Source organism: Mauremys mutica, chromosome 2 (genome assembly GCF_020497125.1).
Source record: "Mauremys mutica isolate MM-2020 ecotype Southern chromosome 2, ASM2049712v1, whole genome shotgun sequence".
Lineage (NCBI taxonomy): Eukaryota > Metazoa > Chordata > Testudines > Geoemydidae > Mauremys > Mauremys mutica.
Window position 1 is genome coordinate 177219094 of NC_059073.1, and position 8121 is coordinate 177227214.

An 8121-nucleotide genomic window follows, 5' to 3' on the forward strand; every position below is an offset into this window, starting at 1 on the left:
GTGAAATTTTTTAAGTGGCCTTCTCCATCCCTCCTATCCTCCTCCCAAACCACACCCTTACTTCTCTCCCTCTTTTTATAATGAATTAATAAAGAATACATGATTTTTAAACGAGAGTGACTTTATTTGCATAAGTAAGCTGTACTCAAAGGGGGAGGGTGGGTTGCTTACAGGGAATGAGTCAATCAAGGGGGGTGGGGGTTCATCAAGGGGAAACAAACACAGCAGTCACACCCTACTCTGGCCAGTGATGAAGCTCGTTTTCAAAGCTTCTCTGATGCGCACTGCTTCCTGGTGTGCTCTTCTAATGTCCCTGGTGTCTGGCTGCGCGTAATCAGCGGCCAGATGATTTGCCTCAGCCTCCCACCCCGCCATAAAGGTGTCCCCCTTACTCTCACAGAGATTGTGGAGAATACAGCAAGCAGCAATAACATAGGGGACATTGGTTTGGCTGAGGTCTGAGCGAGTCAGTAATGTGTGCCAGCGCGCCTTTAAACGGCCAAATGCACATTCTACCACCATTCTGCACTTGCTCAGCCTGTAGTTGAACAGATCCTGACCACTGTCCAGGCTGCCTGTGTATGGCTTCATAAGCCATGGCATCAAGGGGTAGGCTGGGTCCCCCAGGATAACAACAGGCATTTCAATATCCCCAACTGTTATTTTCTGGTCTGGGAAGTAATTCCCTTGCTGCAGCCGTTTAAACAGAGTAGTGCTTCTGAAGACGCGAGCGTCATGAACCCTCCCTGGCCATCCCACGTGGATGTTGGTGAAACGTCCCTTGTGATCCACCAGTGCTTGCAGCACCATTGAAAAGTACCCCTTCTGGTTTACGTACTGGGTGCCCTGGCGCTCCGGTGCCAAGATAGGGATATGGGTTCCATCTATCGCCCCCTCACAGTTAGGGAATCCCAGTGCAGCAAAGCCATCCACTATGGCCTGCACATTTCCCAGAGTCACAACCTTTTGTAGCAGCAGCTCAGTGATTGCTTTGGCTACTTGCATCACAGCAGCCCCCACAGTAGATTTTCCAACTCCAAATTGATTCCCGACTGACCGGTAGCTGTCTGGCGTTGCAAGCTTCCACAGGGCTATCGCCACTCGCTTCTCTACTGTGAGGGCTGCTCTCATCTTGGTATTATGGCGTTTCAGGGCAGGGGCAAGCAAGTCACAAAGTTCCATGAAAGTGCCCTTACACATGCGAAAGTTTCACAGCCACTGGGAATCGTCCCAAACCTGCAACACAATGCGGTCCCACCAGTCAGTGCTTGTTTCCCGGGCCCAAAATCGGCGTTCAATGGATAGAATCTGCCCCATTACCATCAGGATCTCCAAAGCGCAGGGGCCCGCGGTTTGAGAGAATTCTGTGTCCACGTCCTCATCACTGTCATCACCGCGCTGCCGTATCCGCCTCCTCCTCACCTCGGTTTGAAGGTCCTGGTTCACCATATACTGCACGAGAGTGCGCGAGGTGTTTAAAACATCCACGATTGCAGTATTGAGCTTGCTGTGTTATGGCGTCTGCACAGTTCACCCAGGAAAAAAGGCGCGAAACGGTTGTCTGCTGCTTTCAGGGAGGGAGGGGTGAGGCTGTACCCAGAACCACCCGTGGCAATGATTTTTTCCCCATCATCCACTGGGAACTCAACCCAGAATTCCAAGGGGCGGGGGAGGCTGCAGGAACTATGGGATAGCTACGGAATAGCTACCCACAGTGCAACACTCCAGAAATCGACGCTAGCCTCGGACCGTGGACGCACACCACCGAATTAATGTGCTTAGTGTGGCCGCGTATACTCGATTTTATACAATCTGTTTTACTAAACCGGTTTCTGTAAATTCGGAATAATCCCGTAGTGTAGACATACCCTGAGACTGGCTTTTACTAGCATCCCCTACGATCATCTGCAGCTGAAAGAGGAAAAGATCTTTAAAAATGCTGTTTCTGTGCTTAATTTGCCAATAAAATTTAAAACCCAGGCACTAGCCCATTCCACCAAGCCTCAGTTTTCATTGGTTATGCTGCTTCCCAAGTGTAAATACACTGTCTCCAGCCTGGGCAGTGGGTAGAGATCCTTATCCTAGCAGCAGGTGGCAGGGGAGGGAAGTAAACCATCACTGTGCTGAGGGAACTGTCTGGCTCAACCTGCTCAGCTGGTTCCTGCCTCAGGGGGCTAGCAATAGTCCTGTGGCTGGCTGAACACACCTGCTGGTCACCTTTATTTTTGCAGTTGTCGCCAATGCTTTCTTTTTCCCAAGAAAAATGGCAAGAGCAAGCTGGACAAATGCCCAGTTTTGTCAAAAAACAAAACAAAACTGGGGAGTGGTGTGGAGCGCAAGCAGAGATGCCAGCCCTGCGCAGGGGGGAGGGGGGCAAGCAGGGTTCCAGCGACCAACAAAGGGGGGTTAGGGGGGTAAAGAACCTCAAGTCAGCAGCTGGGGCCAGCCCTGCCAGAGGGGTGGGGGAGGGGGAGGAGAGCTGCTGGGGCAGGCTCAGGCGAGTGACTGTGGGTGTCCCGCTTTCTCTTTTGGAAAACATGGTCACCCTAGGCAGCCCTTTCCCAAGCGGACTCCTGAGCTGCTCATGGATACCCTGCTTGGGGGCGCCAGCGGCCTGGCACCGTGGCCACGACAGTCCTGCAGGCTGGGGAGAGCCCCCGCTGTGTTGGGTATGGACTGTTGTATTGTTCTCTGGTTCATTACACACCGTTTATTAAATGATGTGTGAATATCAGACCCAATGATCAGTGATTTTAAGAACACTGTGACAATGCAAGATGGAGTCTGAAAACTGTCATCTTGTAGTTCTATCTTGTGACCTTCTGTACACTGTCAGCCTGGTCTGGATAAAACTGGACTGAACGGGTTTTTCCCGCCACTGGGCGATCCCTAAGGTTCCATCATCTCAAACTGTTTCCAGACTTTCTACAGAATGTACCATGTTTCCCCACCATAAACTCTATAAAAGAACTGTGATCACAGGCTGATGGGGCAGTCAATCATAGCGACTGTGTGTGCGGAGTGAAAAGAAGAAGACACATTACCATCTTACCTGTCCTGCACCTGGAGAACATCACCGTCCAGAGGGTTCCTGGTCCACTTCTTCTGTCCTGACATCCATCAAGGGACTCTCCACTGTTCCTCCTCCAAGGGTTTCAATTACCTACGGAATAGAGGTCCTGGACTTCACCGTCACTACTGAAGTGATGGCAATTGAGTGAGAAAACAATTAGGGTTTCTATGTCGGGGGTCATATTTCTTGAATGACAGGATTGGTTTAGTTTCATTCTTGGGCCTGAGCTTCACGCTCACACGGAAGAGCTGCTGTGTCACTGGGTTTGTTATATAGCTATTAGTCATTTATATTTACCCCTTCCCTATCTGTGTAATTCTGTCCCCTAATACATTTACCTGTTTGTTTTGAACTTTATCTCTTGTCAGTTATATTTATTGTGTGCCACACAAGGGGAGAGGGGAGGAGATCTGCACCAGTCCACTGGTGACAGATATGGCAGAGGGCGAATCTGCTCTTTTGAGAAAAAGGGGCTTGTTTCTATTCCGATACCTACACCACTTGACACATTCAGAGTTATCTTGGCTCCCCTTTGAGATAACATTTCTGGCGACCACAGCAGGACTCTCTGGGGACTGGATTAGCCATCTCCTTAGGGTCCTGTTAGGCTATTTCATTTCTATTTTGGGGGTGGGGGGAGTTCTTACTTGGATATTATTGTATTAGCCGAAGGGCAAGTGAACCAGTTGGCTCCTTTCCCCCTCCTTTGGCAAAGGGTGGAATTTTAGCTTAAACCTGTTTAAATCCTGTTATTGTGGACCAGGGGTCACGGGGACACCCACCCCCACTTCGGTAACAGGTAGCGGTTACTGGTTGCCCCGTCCAGTGCTGTTAGTCCCTTTCCCTGTAAAGGGTAGGTATGGAGTGGGTCTGGGCCCCAAAAGGGTGGCCAATTTTTCTTTGGCAGAAGGCAGCATATTAGGCTAGCCTAGCCCGGGCCGAGGTGCCACGTATAAAGGTGTGGTTTCTTACTGGAGTCCTTCTATCTTCACTTAAGTTACCCTTTTCAGTTCCGGAGTTGGGTAAGCAACTCCCTACAACATAATGGACCAAATTTTCAGTCTGCAAGGATGGACTCCCCAGTCTAATAAAAATTCTTTGGATCATGCTATCGATTCTTTTGGGAAGGGAGAAAATCCTTGGCAGCAGGAATCACTAGCAGGGACTGACTCCCTGGGCAAATTTTCCATCTTGTGGGCTCGCTACCACACTAGCAAGCCTAAGCCCAATAGAGAGGAGCAAAAACGAGCTCTGATTTACGGCCTGGCCATGGTCGGCTGTGAGCTCAATTCTCAAGTGGTGCTGTTGAAAGAGCATGCAGACCAGGGACTTGAGAAGTGCCAGCAGCAAATCCAGCAGGCTGAACAGCAAGCCACTGAGCTGCAAGCAGCTAAGGCCACTGTGACCGCTCTAACATTACAGGTGGCTCAAGTTGAACAACAGCTAAGAGACCTTAGCGCTAAAGCTGCAGCCGCTGAAAGAAAAGCAGAGGTTATGTAGCAATGAATGAAGCCAAGTCCGTCAGTCTGTTCCCGTGGAGCGCCCAAGTGGGGGTTTTCCACATCTATTTATTATCATGGTTACATAAATCATTCTATTATGCGCATGTGCTAACATAATCCAACTTCTCGCCCCCTCTCCTGATTGGTGCTTTATGCACTGCGTACTCCAGTGGTATGCACCTGGTCGGCGCTTAATCAGTGTGTCTCCTGACCGGAAGTGTGGGGGGGTGGGAACCACTTCAGCCGCTCTAAATCCGGGGGCGGTTTTCCAACCCCCTTAGTGCTTGAGAAGTGTAACATTCCTACATCCCCTCCTTTTCTGTTTTGTCGACCCGTGCCTGGTCCGCATGTTTCATGATTCTTTGGGCATACATGACGGCTTGGAATGTAGGCAGGGGTTTGCGCCGACAGGGTGTAAAACACATCCTAATTATATTAGGAATACACTGAGCAAAGCAAAAAAAACCAATCAAGCAGGCGATAACAATCAAAGCATATTGCAAAACAGTTCGGACCCATCCCATGGATGGCAGCCAAAAAGATGTACTCAGCCCAACTAAAACGGCTGACATTGGCATTACAGTCTGATCTCATGGGGATTAAGCTTCGCCGGCATCGGGTGCGGGTCTCATTAATTTGGGAGCCAGTCAACATTGACCTCATGGGGAGTATCAATGTGAGCCTGCTTAGGCAACATTGAGCTTCTGAAATATTGGCCGAAATATAATTAAAGGTCCTCTGACCACAAATAAAAAACCAACCCTCCGGTAACAAGATGTGCCCGTAATTGCTGGACACATTTTGAAAGCGCGTACAGTTCCATCCCGGGGTACCCACCCGCAAACATCCTTTTGGGGGCTTGTGACGTGTGCAATTAACCATCCGTACACAGGTCAAATTGGCGTGATTGGCTACCCATGGGGTAAAAAGGGACAAGGCACTCGCGGATTTCACATAAGTGGCCTGACCCCATAGGCTCATAGAAGAATATAAATCTCGGTGGCATTCATAAAATTTAACATCCCCAATGCATTTGCAGCATCGCCTGGTGCCTTACATACTGGGACCAGGCAGGTGCCCAACAGGCCATGCATCTCAGGGGCCTGCTGTAAACAAAAGGAAAATTGATTGGCAAGGACCGCAAATCAAGCCCATATATTATAACGCATGCGGCTATACAATTCGGGTTCGGCCCTAGCCGGTAACACACAAAAACAACACAACAATATGGTAAAAGAATTAGCAATCAAACAGGCAAAGATAGCAGCAGTATACTTTCGGGGGTAGGCTCGGCCTTGTTATTCTCCAGCGTTTGCTGAGCCTGCTGCGCCAGTCGCTTCACCTGCCCCCAGGTAACCCTCGGTGCCGTCTTTGTGGCTTGGCACGCTTGAAAGGTCTCGGTTAGGTTCAGATTGAAGTTGGGTATTGGGTTCTTGAGGCTTTGATGCCACGTCATCGTGCCACGGTCGCACGTTTTTGGCAGGGACCCACAACGGACCTGTGGGAGTAAGCACAGCGGCATGCCCCCGTCCCCAGATTCTCAATGGAACGGGGCTATACCAATTAGGGTCCGGGCTCTGCCTATATTTGGCAGATGGGCATGGGAGCGGAATTTTCATCTTAAAATATCGTTCAGTGGCTGTAAAATTCTGAAAGGCATTTAAAATATGTAGGGTAAACAGTACTATCGCTAATTAATTTTGCTTGGCTCCCATGGTTGGCCCATCATCCCCCACTGTTTTGTTTTGCTTGTTCAGGTACTCTTTAAGTGTACGATTGGTTCGTTCCACAATGGCTTGACCAGTGGAATTGTACGGAATACCAAAGAAGTGGTTAATTTGCCACTGCGTGCAAAAATCCGCAAACCTGTGAGAAATGTAGGCGGGGCCGTTATCGGTTTTTATCTGTCGGGGGCGGCCCATAACGGCCACTGCAGCAAGAACATGATTAATTACATGTTTGGCCTGTTTTCCCCGTTGGGGGGTGTCCCAAATATAATGAGAAAAGGTATTAATGGTAACATGTAAATATTTTCAAGGAGAAAAAAGGGGATAAAGCGTGATATCCATTTGCCAGATTTGGTTGGATTGAAGGCCGCGGGGATTAACACCCAGTTCGGGGCAATGATGAAGACTTGCACAATGATTACGGGTTTAAACAATACATTGGGCTTGAATTAGGGGGATCATAAAATGCTTCACTAAAAATTTAGCATTTTGATGAAAAAATGCATGACTATCAATGGGATCCGAAAAGAACAGAATGAGTTAACTGAAAAGGTTAAAGAAAAAAAAACGCTGGCCAGTCAAGGACACCGCTTGCAACTGAAACTTGGCAGACAGCCAAGAGAAAGGGGGGCTTGGCTGGGCCCAAAAGCTATGAGAGCTGCAAAACTCGGCCAGGCACTAACGGAATGTGTTAGCCAAAAAGGGAAGGATCACCATCTGGGCCCAGGAGTCCCCTTGGTGCAACTGTTTTGGCATAAGAGCCCAATTTTAAACATAAATACTTCCCATATAATCACTATCCATTACCCCGGGGACTATCTGAATGCCATATTATCCGGCATGGGAACGAGGGAGGATTAGCCCCATCGTGCCCGGGGGCAGGGGTCCAGAAAATTGGGTAGGAATCGCCACCACCTCCCCGGGGAAAGTGAGCTCCCTATCTTTGGAACAAAAAGGGATTGTAAAAAAACAATCTTTAAGATCTATTATCCTAAGCTAATAATCATATGGGATAAAATTGGGATTTGGGGTTCCACACTGCAGGGGTCCCATGGATTAAATGCACGCATTAATCGCTCTAAAATCATGGAGCATTCGCCATTTACTAGATTTTTTCTTTACAACAAAAACTGGCGAATTCCAGGGGCTAGTGGATTTTTCCACATGGCCCGCCTGGTATTGTTCCTCACATAAGTGATACAATGCAAAAAACTTCTCCTGGGGCAGTGGCCACTATTCCACCCACACAGGGGTACTGGTTAGCCATACAAGGGGAAGGGCAGTAAACTCAGTCATGAATGGTAAAATGGGAACAAAATGAATTAACTGAAAAAGGCTGAAGATAAAACACTGGCCTCAATCAAAAACACCACTAGCTACTAAAACTTGGCGAACAGCCAAGAAAAAAGGGGGGCCTAACTACACCCAAGCAAAAGCGGCAAAACTTGGTCAGGCACTAACAGCACTGGCCTCAATCATAAATGGTAAGATGTGATCCAAATTTGCTTAACAAATCTCTTCCCCATAGGGATACAGCAATATCCATAATATAGGGCTTAAGGAGAATCTCCTTTCCCCCTTCTCGCGGAGTTATAGCAATCCATCGGGTGCTTTGTTGAGCAGCCTGCAATCCGCCCACTCCCCAAATGGCTGGCACTTAGGATTTGTCCCAGGTGGACGGCTACTGCCGAGCGGAGATGACTGTAACGTCAGCTCCAGTATCCACCAGTCCCTCAAGGGGGATACCGATAAGCGAGCTTCCTCATTAATTCCCTCTGGGCATCAGAATCATCTACCTGCCTCTGAATAGCCTCCTGTA

At 48.8% G+C, this 8121-nt stretch overlaps 1 long non-coding RNA gene across 1 annotated transcript; it reads right to left on the reverse strand.

The window, feature by feature from the left end:
* Positions 1 to 1400: 1400 nt before the first annotated feature.
* LOC123364585 lies at positions 1401 to 4511 on the reverse strand. The gene is made up of 3 exons (XR_006577171.1): positions 3053 to 4511; positions 1869 to 1911; positions 1401 to 1452 (listed from the first exon to the last, which is right to left on the reverse strand). It is a non-coding gene; the product is annotated as an uncharacterized LOC123364585 (long non-coding RNA).
* Between the last annotated feature and the right edge of the window lie 3610 nt (positions 4512 to 8121).